Source organism: Toxotes jaculatrix, chromosome 10 (assembly GCF_017976425.1).
Source record: "Toxotes jaculatrix isolate fToxJac2 chromosome 10, fToxJac2.pri, whole genome shotgun sequence".
Taxonomy (NCBI): Eukaryota; Metazoa; Chordata; class Actinopteri; family Toxotidae; genus Toxotes; species Toxotes jaculatrix.
The window spans coordinates 8,964,864-8,980,809 of NC_054403.1; positions in this window are offsets into that span (position 1 = coordinate 8,964,864).

Genomic DNA, 15,946 nt, shown 5'->3' on the forward strand with positions numbered 1-15,946 from the left:
GTTCTCCTTTTTTTCCCCTCAGGCTTGTTTCTCACAGAGCCTGTATGGAAATGCATGTTATTGTAAAAAAAAAAAAAAAAAAAAAAAAAAAAAAAACTGGTGATGGATTCTTGACCCCTCGGCTCAGGAGGATTTCTCGGTCTGTTTTGAGAATGACCATAGAGCAACACGGGGGAAAGAGACGTAAGGTCACCCCTTTAGCATTTATTATCACTCGGTGCCAGAAAACACAACTCTTTTAGACATCCTAAACATAGCACGCTGGACACATGGGCTGACAACTTCACTTAGGAGGAGGAAATCAAACAGGCTTGTTAATGCAGCTGCTGAAAACAGTCCCATTAGGAGCAGTCACTCCTATTCTTTGTTTTTTTATCATTTGTACTTGCCTTTTCATCGACTCTCCCTATTGGACACGACTGGGGGAAAAAAAAAAAAAGAAAAAGAAATGAAACATGTTCCCTTAAACATTTAATGAAGACATTTCTCTTCCACTTACAGAGAGAGTAAAACAAGAAAAGAAAAAAGTTATAATAGGTTTTTTTGGTTTCATATTTCTGAATGAAGGCGCTGCCATGTCTAGCTCCATCAAGCTCGTTTGCGTCATTATGCATTCTCATTACAGCTTAGCAGAAGTTTCCCATCTGGAGAAGCGAAGTCCTTGTTTACAGTCCTCTCTTCCCCTCCTCTCCTCCCGTTTCAAACCCCATAGATGTTCTCTGAGGCCTAAATGAGCTTGAAGACAAAAAGAGAACCGTGTAGCATTTTTTTTTTCTAATTTGCTTTTTCCCTCATTATGTTCCCCATTTTATGGGAAATAGAAAACAAAAGACGACATATGTAATTACCGCGTGACTAAAGTGTAAACATGCCTTATACCATGAGGCTATGCTTTCGGCAGCAGGCTAATTGTAACTTTCCCCTTCTCCTTCAGTGCCTGAGTTATATGATAGCTCACAGTCAGACATGTGAACATGCATATGTGCTTACATGCAAGCACACGCCCACACAGATGCACCCATGCTGTGTGTGTATACCCAGTTCAGTTTCACTTTCTTTCTCTCAAAAACAGGATGTTTCTCAATGCTCCTTATGGTCTTTATTGCTTTGTGGCGTGAGCTATCCTATCAAGCACCTGACTGTCATATAACTATGTACTCTGCACTTTGCTCAGGTAAAAAAAAAAACAATGAAGTAATTTTTTTTTAAATACACAAACAGCACTTGAGATTGCAGCAGGCCATGTGTTAAAACTACTGTGTGGAACTTGCCAGCCACAGCCTTAAAGCCTCCTCCGGCAGTTAAAACCACAACACTACAACCATGAATGGCATCCCGGCCTTGGTCTACACACACATCATTCCACACATTACTCCCCTCAGCTCCCCTTTTGATGTGTCAGAGAGAGAACTAGCCACTGTTCCACTGTTTTTTATTGCTCACACAGCAATGTGTGTGTGTGTGTGTGTGTGTGTGTGTGTGTATATATATATATATATATATATATATATGTGAGTATGTGTGTGAGTGTGCGAGCGAGAGAGTGTTTGCTCTTCAAAGGCAGCAAAGGGGGTGCGCTACTTAAGGCCTATTAAACCTGGAGCTCTGTTCATTGTAGCCGGGAGAGAGAGCACCGCGTGCTGAGGCAGACAAAAAGGCGAAGGCATACCTTTGAACTGGAATCATGTGGGAGCTCACATTTTCACAAGTGCTGCAAAACTGAAAACAATGTTATGGCGAGTCCCCTGATATGTGTTTTATTTTTCTGCTAAGGGCCAGCTAACAGAGAATCTGTTAGGGCTTTGTCCTGACGGTGTGATATTACAAGTCCACAGTACATAATCCAACATACTGCGAGTTATTAAAATATGACCATAGCAGCTCCCTGGGGCTATATAACTCACACATACACTGTCTCTCCCTCTCCCTCTATCCCTCTCTCTCTCATGGACACACGCTCTGGTACACATTCCTGTGGCACACATGCAAGCACATTGTCCATCCCTCTCTCTCTCTCTCTCTCTCTCTCTCTCTCTCTCTCTCTCTCTCTCTCTCTCTCTCTCTCTCACTCACTCTAATGCAGACACCCAGACATGAACACGCAGTTTTATTTAAAGCTGCACACAAGCTCATGTCCCCTCAGTGAAAAAGGGAAACTTCATCCACAAATCAATACTTTAATGGAGTTTCACACCTCACTCTGCAGTCATTTGCCCTGCAAGGTGAAGGAAAGCATGTCTAGTGTACATGTACCAGTGTACATGTTACTCTACATCACCAAGGTACAGCAGAAAAGCATAGCAGACAGAGTTCTCTCAGTAAGCAGGAAGGAAGCAAGAGACGCAGTAAATCTGATCAATGCCACAGACAGCAGTTTAAGTACAGGGAACCTGAAAACAGAGAGAAATTATCATAACCTGCAGGGTGGTTTGTGCAAAGCAGAGTGTGGCTGGATTGATTTCCAAAACTCGTTCCAAATAAAAAGAAGCAAGCTGAGTTAGTCCTGTGGTAATGATAGATATGCCAGTATTGCATTAATTTATAGAGTGGGAGTGGAACACTATTGTTAGATCATAATTCAAACAACCTGCTTCTTTCAACTATGGTAGATGAGGATCCCAGGAGGATGCTGCTATAGTCATCTACATGTGTGTGTTTGCATGCATGCACACCCTACGCACACACATTCTGTAGATTCACGCAGACTCACACAGTTTTGGTGCTCATGCAGTCCCCGGGGCGCAGAGCAGGACAGGAGATTTATGTTCTCTGTCGTCCAGACACGGCTCTCCCGGCTAGCTCCCCGCTCATTAGGGCTCCTACATGGTCATACGTGTTACTCTAACAAGCTGTATAGAGCCCCGCTCTAAAGCCTGATGGATTCGAGGGGTGGAGTGAGTTCCCTCCCTGCAAGAACCCAGAGGAGACGTCACAATGCATGAGGCATTGCAGAAACAACTCATCTCCATCGAGGCAGGAAGAGGACTATGAAGTTGTTCAGCCATCCATCATGGTTAGCTGCATTTATTAGGCCTCGGTTTAATGATCCTTTCATAGACATGAAGATGCACTGAAATTAAATTGTTTGCTTTGCACTCCGTATGTGTAGAACCGAGGCAGGGAGCGCTGTTATCTGTGTGCTGTGATGGCAACTGAAGCGGGAGAGTATGTTTGCTAATCTCTATAGTTACCTGATATGAAATGAGTGTCACTCTCATTCTCTGTTGGTTACAGAGACTGGAGTAAATATGAAGGCCAAATGAACAAACAAATGACTTGTTTGTGAGCTGCTCTGCTTACAGGGTTTATCAGTTTTGCTCCTAATCCGCTTGATAATGCATCCAGAGTCTATTTTGCAACACACGCCTGACTGATCATGGCGTGCGCACGTGTCTGTGTGCCGTTTACAGCACAGCTCACCGACACATCTTCCTGTGAGATCCATGCTTGTCATGGAAATCGGCTGCACTGGAAAGAGGTTGCTTTGCTTTGTTAAAATACCATTTCCTGTGAAAGCTCCAGCAATAAATGGTAATATCAATGCCAATAAAGCTCATTTCATCTAAGTCTGTACCTTGGGATTTCATCAAAAATCCTGTAGCTGTTCACTCACGACTGGTGCGATTGGGCTCCCCATTACTCAGAATACATAATAATGATTTCTGTAATGAAGACATATTGCACATTCTCAGACTAACCATCAAGGCTCTGATCAGAAAAATAGGCTGACCTAACTGCAGCTAATGATCTCCCACTGGCCTTGTTTGTTGCGAAGGCGACAAAGTTACACACAGGTGAAAGTTGCAATGAAGCAGCCGAATGGCAGGTAAAGAGAGCATTATTTACAATCCAGCAAGTGTAAGATAGGCTCATGTTGGAGAGCAAGATAGATGCCCCTACGTGCTCCACACTGCCCATATTTCAAGCACAGCTATCAAGAAGTGGCAAATAAAATGTCTGCAGTCAAATTTTACAGACCAGTAAAGTGTAACTTAATAAAGGCGGTGAAATGCCTGCTGTATTGACTGCTTGTGCAACAACATAGTGATTCCACAATGATGGAGGACGCCATTAACAGCATCATTAATGAGCCAGCTCAATGCCTTTGTAATCAAATGGTTCCGTTCAGCAGTCGAACTTATTCAAACAAACAGTGGGAAGTGAAAACAGTGGTGATAGCACAGGCACAGCAGTACGTTCCTCCCAAGCCTTTCCTGATTAATTACACTGCAATTTTTGCACACTAGGTCATTCACCTCAGCAGCTTTGGCAACAGCGAGGAGTTTGATGGTTCTTGGAAAGTGCCATTTTATCATCGCACCAAGTACAGCCCTTTTTAAATGTAGGACAGGTCAATTCATTCAGTCTAAAACTGTTTGAGTTGGCATGCGCTACAGGTTTTTAAAAAGATATTTGGGTGATCTGGAGAGGGTTTCACTTTCCTAACACAACATCCAAAGTAAACCTTTTCATTTCCAATGATACAGAACCAGCGCGGCAGAGACAGAGTGCGGTGCCATTGTAAATTAATCAGCCTCGTGGAGGAGAAACAGGAAAAAGCATTCCTCAAATTAGACAAACCCCAGCCCCAGCATGATGCGGGCAAGCCCTGGCTGTGATATGGCCATCTTCCATGCTTCGTACCAGAGCCAAGGCAAATTTAGAGCTGATAAAGCCGGCCAGGTCTGTTACAGCTAACCTCCATGTTATCAGTGGTCTGGCCAATTGTCTTTTCAGATGCCTCCACTCATGCATTGTGTTATGCACTGCAAACGAGAGGCATCACAAAGTATTGTTCATTTAGGGAAATAACAACAAAGTCAAGCTGTGTCTTTGGGTTTTTATCCAGACATATTTCCACTGCTGAGTTGCTGTCAGATTTGTGCCTATTCCTCTGATCTGGGAACACAGTGAAGGGAGACTGTGGTGTAGTCAGTCTCAATCCAAGCTGCTCTGTCTGGGGGACACCAGGCCAGCCTAGCTGCCTGTCCCCCTTCATGGAGACAGTGCTGGGTTTAATTATCCCCAGCTGTGCCTCATCTCCCTCCCCAGCTGGGCTGGGCTCTGTGTCCCAGTGTCCTCTGCAAGTACGCTGCATTCACACTGAAGTCAAGGTGAGATACACAGAGGAGTGTGCACACACACGGAGCCTGCACAGACGGCCGCACAGCCACACACAGATTACAATATTTGCACGCGTAGATGAAGACAGACAATGGACACAATAACACAAACACCTGGACGATAATTTGACCACCCAGAAAAAAAAGATGTTAGCTTTGAGAAGTTTGCAAGTTTTTGTTGTGACTGTCAAAAACCTGTTGGTTCAAATGTGTGTGTGTGTGTGTTTGTTTGTTTGTTTTGTTGTTTGTTTGTTTGTTTGTTTGTTGTTTTTTATTTTGCTGTTATTGCACTAGACTGCATTGCGTTGTACTGTATTTATGTTATTTTGTTCCTCCTCTGTGCTGCAAATACAGGTGGTGCTTCCAGGATATTTAGCGTGTCGAGGTTCCCTGGCAAGCTGTCTCTACTAAACGTTTTCTTAGGTAAACCTGAATCCGGAAACACCAGCATCTTACTTAGAATGTCAAAACAAGGTCAGTTATCTCTTACCATACCTAAAAAACATAATAAGAAAGGCACTGTTTTTCATAGAGCTTCATCAGATTCAAATTTGTTTCCACACCCCCATAAAACATATTACAATATGAAGAGTTTGATGTGCATTATGAAACACTTCATCTGTCCATCTTTGTAAACACCTTTTGGGGCCTGTCTTCTGTTTCACCCTGAATCATGTGCTACTTGTCTTGTTTTAAACTAATTTGTTCCCTCTTTTTCACTTGTGTTGCATTTTACCTATAAACAGTTTAAACCTCTCAATATAACCCCTACGAGCAGGCAAGCAGGGCTGCAGGACACTGATTCGATGTTGTCAGTATTTCTTCTGTGAATCAGGGGCTTGTAGCATACTGCTGGGAGTTTATGGTTAATAAAAAAAAAAGATTACTTTTACAAACTAACACTTGGTTGATTTTTTTATGGAGCTGATTCCAGTATATTTTTTTTTTAGACTGCATTTTAAAATACCAATATAAATCTCCCCATAAGGGAGCGTGGTGGCCTTAAAACCCATCTAGTAAATCAATGCATACAATATGCACAACTAAGAACATTCAAACATTTTAAAGGTTCTTTTTGGTGTCTGGTCACAATTTTCTCGGGGTGAGGTTTGGACCAGTGACTCATGACCCAGTATCCAGGCTCATAAAACATATTATGATTTCTTGTATGTGTTGTACAGTTGCTTAAGTTCTTGTTCTCATTGTTGCCTGAATACATGCACAAACATGAGACATGAGACAAACATCACAAGCACCACACATACACACACACCGACACACACATTTACAGTTGCATAAAACAGATGTGACTGTTGAGATAACAGAGAACCACCGCACCATGCTGCTTTCAGAACGAGACAAATGCTTATGAAAGCTGGCCCTGCGTGACGCTTTTGCATGACCACTGGTCTGGCAGTTTTGATTGAATCCCAATCTGACAGGGTTTGACTTGGTCCATCTGTGTGACTGTCCTTGGCCTCGGTTTAGGGTCTGGAGTAGAGGGGGCCGCAGAGTTATCACACTGAGAGGCTGTTAGGGTCATTACAACCCTCTGCTTCGATATTTCCACTTTTTTGATGGGAGCCAAATGTTGTGCTGGAATCCCTGTGTCTGTCTGTCTTTGTTCCCGTCTCTCACCATCCTGTCCAGGGCTATGCCAGCACAGCTGTGAGCGGCAGCGTGTAATAAAAGTCTAATGCGAGCAGCTGCTGGGGGTTTAAACTGTAATGAGATGGTGTGTGAGATTACCACACTTCGCTAGTCGCTGAGAGAAAGCTTGGCAACCCGACAACACTGTCCCCCCCAACGGTACAATTACACTTTAGATATGGCTAATAGAATATCCACACAACGCCTGTAAGCAAGAAGCATAATGAGCTTTAGCTTAGCCTCTTCCTTCTCTTTTCCTCTGCCTTTCCATCTCTCTCACATGCCCACAGCTGCACAAAGCATCCACCCCAAGGAGCTGCTGTAAACCGTGAGGGGTTGATGTAGGAAACAGAGACAGTGTTTCTGAAATCAAAGGCACGCCTAGTCAGAAGATTCCCACAGAGGGGGACAGTTCCTTTTTTTTTTTTTTTCAGGGCTTGATTGCTGGAAACACAGTTTGCCTGCTTGCATCAACCCAACAAATAATTCAGGGCTCAAGTCATGAATAGTTGAAAGCCCTGTGTCAACTTCATTAGTCATCACGGGGGAGTTTGTGGTACAGGATGTATGCATACCCACATGGTGTCCATACATTCAATAGCAAGGTTACAATGGAACGGAGGCTTGCTATGGAGTTGCTTCAGGCCTGCTGTGGAGCTTTTGTTATGCACTACTTTATCATGCAAAATCCTTTTCTTTTCTCTGCCTTTCTTATTGTCTTGCTTATTTTCCTATTATCATCTCTCATTGTGCCTGTGTCATTTATTTACTCACTTATTTACTTCTCTTCTCTTCTCTTCTCTTCTCTTCTCTTCTCTTCTCTTCTCTTCTCTTCTCTTCTCTTCTCTTCTCTTCCTGTCTCATCTTATTATTGGAGCACCATCCCAGGCATGATAGGATGGATGTAGGAACATAAAAGTCCTTGTTATGATTTCGGCACCTCCGCAGAGGTGCTCTGTAATAAAAGTTCAGGGTGTCTGGGTGTAGTACCTGTCATAGCAGTGCTGCGATAATAAGCCCAAAGGTGCCACTGCCTCATCACGGTGGAGGAGGAACTCTTCTGAATGCACACGGCTCTTCATTACCTCATGCAGAAGGCTAAACTCTAGATTCACAGCTCTGTGGAGCTGGATATTGTGAATGTGACCCCAGGGAGCAGAGCAATGGAATTTCAATATGCCACCCGGCCAGTATTATTCCACACCTGAATGCAGAGCCTTCAGACAATTAGTGGAAAATTATAGAAGGCGAGGCGTTGGGTAATTTGCAGAGTCCGTCTCGCCTCGGCCCTAGCCTTGGCCTTGCCAGCCAGAAGGATATTTCACATGCTCACAGTAGGGGGGATGTGATGCTTCTGGCACGGAGAAAGAAAATGAATGCTCTCAGAGAACTTAAATGGGAGCAAACTCAATTTCTACAGGTATTTAGATGTCAAGTGAGGCAGCTGCAGCCATTCGATTTCTGCACGTCACTGTTAAGTGTCAAACTGACGTCTGCCTCTGTCGCCTCAGTTGTATTCGCAGCACATCTGTGTTCCGCTGCAGGTACAGCCGTGAGATTTTATGTTTAGCAAATGGCCCGTCACTGTTGCACACTGTAACCGTTTTATCAAGCCAGTGCAGACAAGAACTGCCCCATTATAAATGCAAAGGCTGATCAAGTCATTAAAGTAATATTTGAGTCTGGACTGTGGCAAGGAAGCCTTATCAGCGTACTCCACCATCCCTTTCATTAGCCCACCTCATCTTGTTATTATCATCAGCAGCAGATAGAGTCTGCTGGAGATAACAGTTGTCATTTAACTACACCACAGCCCTTGATTAAAAAACGCTCTGTTAACTGACACTCTGTTGTTATTTTGCCACGAATCCACCTCCCCATCAGAAATTTGGGTGATTACGAGATGACACGAGAGTAATGGAAAGTTGAGCAGCATTTCCGATCAGAGGGCGTCAGCCGATAACATCAAATTACAAAACTCCTAAACAAATGATTCGGTTAATGCATCAGTCAGTTCACTTCTGTTTTCCCTGTCATCTGCTTCTCATGCGATGCCGCAGCGCTGCAGCTCACTGCTCATTGTGGAATGCTTATTGCCACATGAGATCTTCGTAGTATCCCAACTCTCTCCCTCTGAAACGTGTGTTCCAGCTGTTACCACTCTATGGAGTTGTGAGGTTATAATGAGCATGGAAGCAGCTGCTTCCTCCTACAGTAGAGGCCCCAGCCTCTCTAATCCTGATCATTAAGAAAGGGAAGGGTGTGGGGAGCCAGAGCACACAGACTTGTGGGCCTCAGCACCCCAGGACACGCTGTGGAGACTTGGGTTACCCGACCGTTTTATTAGTCGGACCAGCAGGTATAGAACCTTATTGATCTGCCTGAAGTGGTAAAAAGGATTAACTTATGCAAGACAGCTGGAGCAAAGACTACAAAGAAGTGCAGCGGCTCCATTTTTCATCCGTCATTGTCCAGATCCTGTTCAGGCCTGAGTTCAGCAAAAATTTTGCCAGTGGTTTTCCTGCCATCGCAGTGCGAACTTGACTGGCTAAGATAAAGACACAGCAGCCTGATATTTCTGTATTCTCACAGCCTTAACGTCACCATGCATAAACTCAATCTTACATAGAAAATATCAGATTATGAAATATTTATGTTCTGACCTTTCTCAGTAATGATTTCATGATTTAATTTTCTCTGGCTTTACCTTAAAGTGCTGAGAGAATACAAAACAGACCCAAGCAGCAGGCACAAGGGAGAAAAGATGATCTATAGAGACGATGACATTTGCATTCAGCTTGTAAATATCAACAACACTCAGGCAGATTATTCATAGGTCTAGACTTGCCTGTTCCACTACTGTATCTCAATAAGCCTTCAGACAATGGCACAGACATCTCTCCCCATCTTTCAGTTTCCCTGAGCTGAAACAGTTGAGCGAAGTTGAAGTTTAAAATGGTCCGATATCCAATATGGGGGTTGTAAATCGCTGACCATGAACCCAGCACCATTTAGAGGAAATATATGCAAGCATATACCATGGAATGTACCAGTGTAAAGTTAATAGTGTTACATTTAGAATAACAAGCCCACTCAACCTTGTCACGGTTGAGTCGACGTGATACTGCACCCAGAGCTGCGACTCTAACAAGACTATGTCTTTGGAGCAATTTTATGTAGATTAGTAATATGCTAATTTGAAGCATGACCTCGCTGTTTGCCAGAGAAAATCTGTCTCTTTTTGATCTGCATATTAATGCCCAAAGAATAGATGGAACCTGAGACATGAAAAGGTTTAATAAAATCAGCAGGTAAAAGGCAGCCTCATAATTAATCCAGCAAAGAGGAAGTCTTCCACAGACAATGGCCGCACCTCAAATTCATAATTGGGCCCTTTATTGATATTCCACAGCCTCTCCAGCGCATTTCCTGAAACAGTGATTAATCTTTCACAGTAAAAAAAAAGAAAAAGAAAAGAAGAAGAAGAAGAAGAAAGAAAAACTGTGGTGTAACGTGCTTAACTTCATCCTGCACCTATGGCACTACTGTTTTAACCAATCAGGGCTCAGAATTATCTCATCTAGAATCATCCGCCCCCCCCCCCCCCCCCCCACCCCCGGTGAGAAATACACAAACTTGCAAAATTACTAACTAAACTCATTTTTCAACAAGAAACACAAATGTAGGTGCAGTTCAGGGGGACAGGCCGTGGCTTTATGTGTGATGGTCTGTCATTGCGTTTGCTCTACCTAACCTCTCCTGACACCTGGAGTCAGGGACCCCCCTCTAAATGTGTAATATTCAATCTTCCTGACAGCTCTGCTAATGACCAGGAGGAACCAAAACAGAGGTAATAGGTGAGCCTCAAAATTGCTTTCAAATTATCCCTGATAATGATTCCCTTCCAAGTAATAAACCCTGTGGTGTGTGTGCGGTTGTGTACATGCGTGAGTGGCAGTGTGTTTATGTCGGGAGAATGTAGAATGGCAGGGCTAATTATCAGCACTATTAAAGGTAAGTACATCCAGCTGCATCCCCGACAAGTCTTAATGAAGGACAGCAGACGGGCTGGACTCTTTCATCTGTCGTCTGTTGTTGGTCAATATCCACACCTCTGCTCTGCTCCTCTGGTTTTGCTCCCGCTCTCACTCGGCTCTAAGAAAGTTTAACATCTCTCAGTGGGACTGGTGTTACTCTTCACTTTGTTTCAGTTGCACGCTGCGGAGGATAAAAACCCAGCAATACTTTACCCACCTCTGCCTGTAGGAACAAACTTACCTCAGCATGAAATGAATCTAAATGATAAACTTAGAGGCAGTACAAGAAAGTTATAATATCTTAGGATGATTAAATCTTTAATTTTTATTTTGTATCCGAGACGAATAATCTTGTCAACCACCTTTTGTCGTGAATTATTAACACGACACCACTGGTCTTAATTTGTCTTACTAAGACGTTCAGTCTATTTTTCACCTAGAGCTGACAAGGAGCAAGTTTGAAAAGTTTATTGCGTGGTTTATCACACTCATATCCCCAACATCTGTTACTGTAACAGAAAACTAGACGGCTTTGCCTAATTTAACCCATTTAATCCCAGTTTCTATACAGATAAATTATGCTCCTTAGGCAGATTCATGAGGGGATATGTATCATTTTGTGAAGGATTAAAAAAAAAAATGTTGTAACAAAAAAGTCAGTGAAAGGGGTGTTTTATGTTTGGTCACAGTTATCACCAAACTGCTTTTTTTTTTAATATAAAAAATGAACAACTGAAATATTCAGGAAATGCCAGAACATTTTATAAATATAAACTTATTTTAAGTATAGAGCAAACAATATCATATATCATCTCCACACTCTGTTTCATAAAGTATGTTTTTGTCATTTTTTTATGCATTCGGTGTTCGGTTCTGATCCAGTGCCCCCATCAACATTTTTCATCAGTGCCTTTCAAGAGAATTACAAATGAATCATATGAGTGTTTACTAATTTGTCACCTGTGTGGTTTGGCAAGGTTTAAATTGCGTAAATTGCCCCCTAGGGAAAAATAAAGTTATCTGAATCTGAATCTGAATCTGAATTAACTATTTGGCAAGAGTCAGTGATCAAAAGGTCAGAGACTGTTGTTGGATGGTCTCTAGCTTTTTCTTTTTGTCTTTTTTTTTCTTCTGGCAACATTGCATTGTTGGCAACTTCATGCAATGCATTATCATGTTTACGTCCACCTTTGCAAATTGTTTTTTCTGATACTTGCAAACTTTTGCAGATGACGCAGTATTTTGGTTGGTTGTAGAAAGGGATTTTTGCAGTGCACGTGATAAAACTGCATTAAGCCTCTTTTAGTTACTGTATCATCACAGTATAAGAAGACAAGGTTTAACACATAATGTGCTACTGCAGAAAGACTGCAGATCTTTTCCTTAGATCTCCTAATACACTACATTCAATGCCAAACACTGAGGAAATTGGCTCATTTCATAGAGGCCACAACTGCTGTTACAGTTCAATGTATTTCAACACTTCATTGTTCTGCGTTGTGTGCCAGCATGCAATGCATCAGTCTGTATTTCTTCTCTAATGCATGTAACATAGAAATTTGTACATTTCTAATCAGTGCTGTGTACATACATCACTGTCAACATGCAGCACTCCGCCGACTTGTTTCTTCTCTCAAATTACAACCATTGTAAGTGCTCTTAATTTTCCAGAGCTGGTGAATTATGAATGATATAAAATATTTAAAAACCAGCATAGAGCAACAGCAGAGAGAGTTTCATAATCAAGCTAAGTATGCTGTGGTCCGTACTTAACTAAATGAGCCCAGAGCTGTGCACTGCATAACTGTTTGACCTCACAGTACATTCATTTTCCCAACATATGTTGGCTATTTTGGCAGCTCTGGACTGTGAAACTGAGACAGGAGCAGAGAGGTCTGTCGTGCATGTGAGCATGATCTAACTGGCTGTGAATACTGGGAATGGACCAGCGGTTAGCTGTTGGGGAGGAAAGTTTGCAAACTGAATGACATGTTTGTGTGATCTGATGCAGATTTTTCTGAGAAGCTCTGGTGGAACGGGGTAACCCGGGGCCTTTGGGCTATGAACTTCAAATCTTTTCCAAACATACATCGGCACACACACACACACACAGAGCCACAGGTAATTATGCCACCAATCCCCACCAGCATAAACATTCGTAAGGTACAGCTGTTCTACTCTGTCTGATATTAAATGACAAGGTGACTTGGTGTCCTGTAGGCCACCTGAGAGGTAGAGCTCTGCAAGGGGACATAGCAATCTATTCTCCTCAGTGCTGAGAGGAACTTACTCAAGCAGAGCAGCAGTTATTTCCCCACTCTGCTCTGCTCCACTCTGCTCCCAATCCCTCCCCGTTTGCCTTCAAGTCAGCGCCAGTTAGTAGTTTCTTCTGTGTGTGTGCAAATGTGTGTCTGCGAGATTGTACGCCAGGCTAATTTCCACCGCGATGCACTGCAGTGTGCTATGAGCGTTCTCCAGGATATTGATGTGCTGCATATTAGGCAGTAGAGTGAATCAGCTCTGTGGGCTGTAAATATTCTATTGTCACTTTAATGCCTCTGTCACTGGCTTTGTCCAGGGTAATTCAGTCCGCTGGTGTTTCTGTCCCCTGTAGCTTCCACCAGCAAAATGTCTCACACACATCTGCACACACTTCATGCGCACGCATGCAGCTACAGAGAGACTGAAACAGAGAAAATGAGAGGAGAAGGGAGCGAGAGATAGGGAGGACACACAAAGCTCACGCACACAGACACACACACACACACACACACACACACAGACAGACACTTTGCCTCAGGTTTTTCTTGCCGTCACAGATGATCAGGCCCAGTTTTGGCTTTAGCTCATCTCTGACCAACCCCTGGTCCTGGAGCCAAACTGTTAAAAGACATTAAGTCAGCACGGAGATGCACCGCTGCTTTCTCTCTCTGCAAACCACGGGACTCTAAAAGTGTGTGCGTGCATGCACGCGTATATGTCTGCGTGATGGAAACAAGGCGACCGTGGGCTGAGATCTGCGCACATGTGTATCCTAATGAGTCTTTGCATGTACAGGCACATGTGTAGCCTTCTCCTTGGTGAGGTCAGATAGAGAGGGAATATTTGGAGCAGCCTTCCGGTCTCTCTGGGCGCACCACATGCCTGTCGCAGCTCAGTGAGCAGACTGTGAAGAGCTTATGTAAATGACAAGCCGCTCAGATGTGAAATCAGCCCTGTATTAAATTGTTTTGTTCCACTTGTCAGAGCTGATTAGTCCAAAATCTCTCCAAAAGCTGCACAGGTATTGTGTTGATTGTATTCATATAGGAATGTGTTAAAAAAAAAATCCATAGATCACCTCAGCAAAGAACATCTGTGTAGGTACCAGGGTGCAATTGCTTTAGAAGTGTGATCACTAGTCCGTTATCCCATGACAGACTATTCTGGTGGTTTTAGTGGATGCTGGATGGCCCTTCACAGATGCACACTGATTGCAATCCTCCCCCATATGTATCCAGAAACACTTCACCTGCCTCTTCAAAGGAGGCCGTTCTCGCTCCATTACAAAGACCAGATCACAGGCCCCATTAGTCTGCCCTTAGTCCACTTCTGTCTGAACGTCACAGGCCATGAACTGCAGTCCCCCACCCCCGACACCTCTAGGACGCACAGCACAGGTGGCATGGTATCTTCAATTGTGAGCTGGGATAGTGGAGGAAAATTAGAGTGGAGGAGAGAGGGATGTGAGAGACATGGTGAGGAGGCTGGTGGGGTGGAGGGCATTGGGGATGAAAGACAAAGAGAGGCAGTAAGTTTGGGAGATGTGTAGGCAGAAAAAAAGAGATAGAGAGAAAGAAAGCAAGAGGGAGAGAGGCAGTGAGGAGATTGAGGTACGCCGGCTGGAGGGCTCCCAGCATAAAGCAGGTCTTTGAAAAGGGCAGACAAAGAGAAAAGGTCTCGGCCAAATACCTGAAAGAATGTTGAGAGGAAAGAGGAGCGCGGCCAGAGGGAGATAAGGCAGTTAGCCGCACACTGAGGCAGCTCCTGTGTCATTGGATCAAGTTTCTTCTGCTCGCATTTGTGTGTGTGTGTGTGTGTTTGCATGCACGCTCATCCGTGCGCTCGTCCACTCGAGCGCTTAGGTCGATACCGGCCCTGCCGACATTCCGGAGTGGCCTGTCTGCGTTCATGGTCCAGTGAGGTCGCTGACAAAGCCGTGATGGGCGAGGCTGTGTGTGGCGCCTCCAGGGCGAGCCCTGGTTGGTGTGACAAGAGCTGGACCTGCAGACTTGAAGTGTAGCAGGCCAGACTACAGGGTACAAGAGGGATGGCAAAGTCTCAATATTTCTGTTAAACTCAGAATTCAGGTTCTCATGCGTCACTTTTTCAAGCTCTTCTCCAGGGCTTCAAAGCATCTTAAGAGGAGAGCCTGCTTTGAAAGTGATTTTCAAGTCTGGGCTTTATCTGTGTGTGGGAAATCACCCTCTAGCTATTTTGTAAGCTTAGCTACCTTTGAATAGACTAACAGAGCCTTCAGATAAAGGGATCTACTGAGCTACCGTAGCAACTGAGTGAAATGAGGTGCAAACTAGCTTCTCCTTGTGTTGGTGAGGAAACGACAACAAATCTCTCAGGATATTAGAAGTGGATAATATGAGTATCGAAACAAATCTAAGCAGTTATTAGTTGTGATTGAGGTCTGATAGCAATTAGTCTCGCTCCGGCACACAGACTGACTCCTGTCTAATGATGTCATTGACCTTGTCACCTCCCAGAGGTCAGAGTGTCCATGTTAAACCATGCGTAATGGTCCCGTGTTTAGACTTCAAGGGCCTGTCCGGCTAAATGGTGATGGATCGCTTCTTTTTGCTGCCGGTGGTGTGTGTTGCATCAGATGATACGGGTCTCAACATGATACGCAGTTGATTAAATCAATACTCCAAGGAAATGTGTGGTGGGCTCCATTTCAATCCAATAACACAGGGGCTCTAGGTGTGCGTGTGCGCACGTGAACGCACATGTACGAGTGTGCCTGTGTGTACCCTTGAAGAGCGTTTGCACAGTACACAAAATAAAGGACAAGGACATTCTGTTTGTTTGCAATATGCTTTTGAAATGAGGTCATCAACAGTAAATGCACGCCTTTAAAGAGGC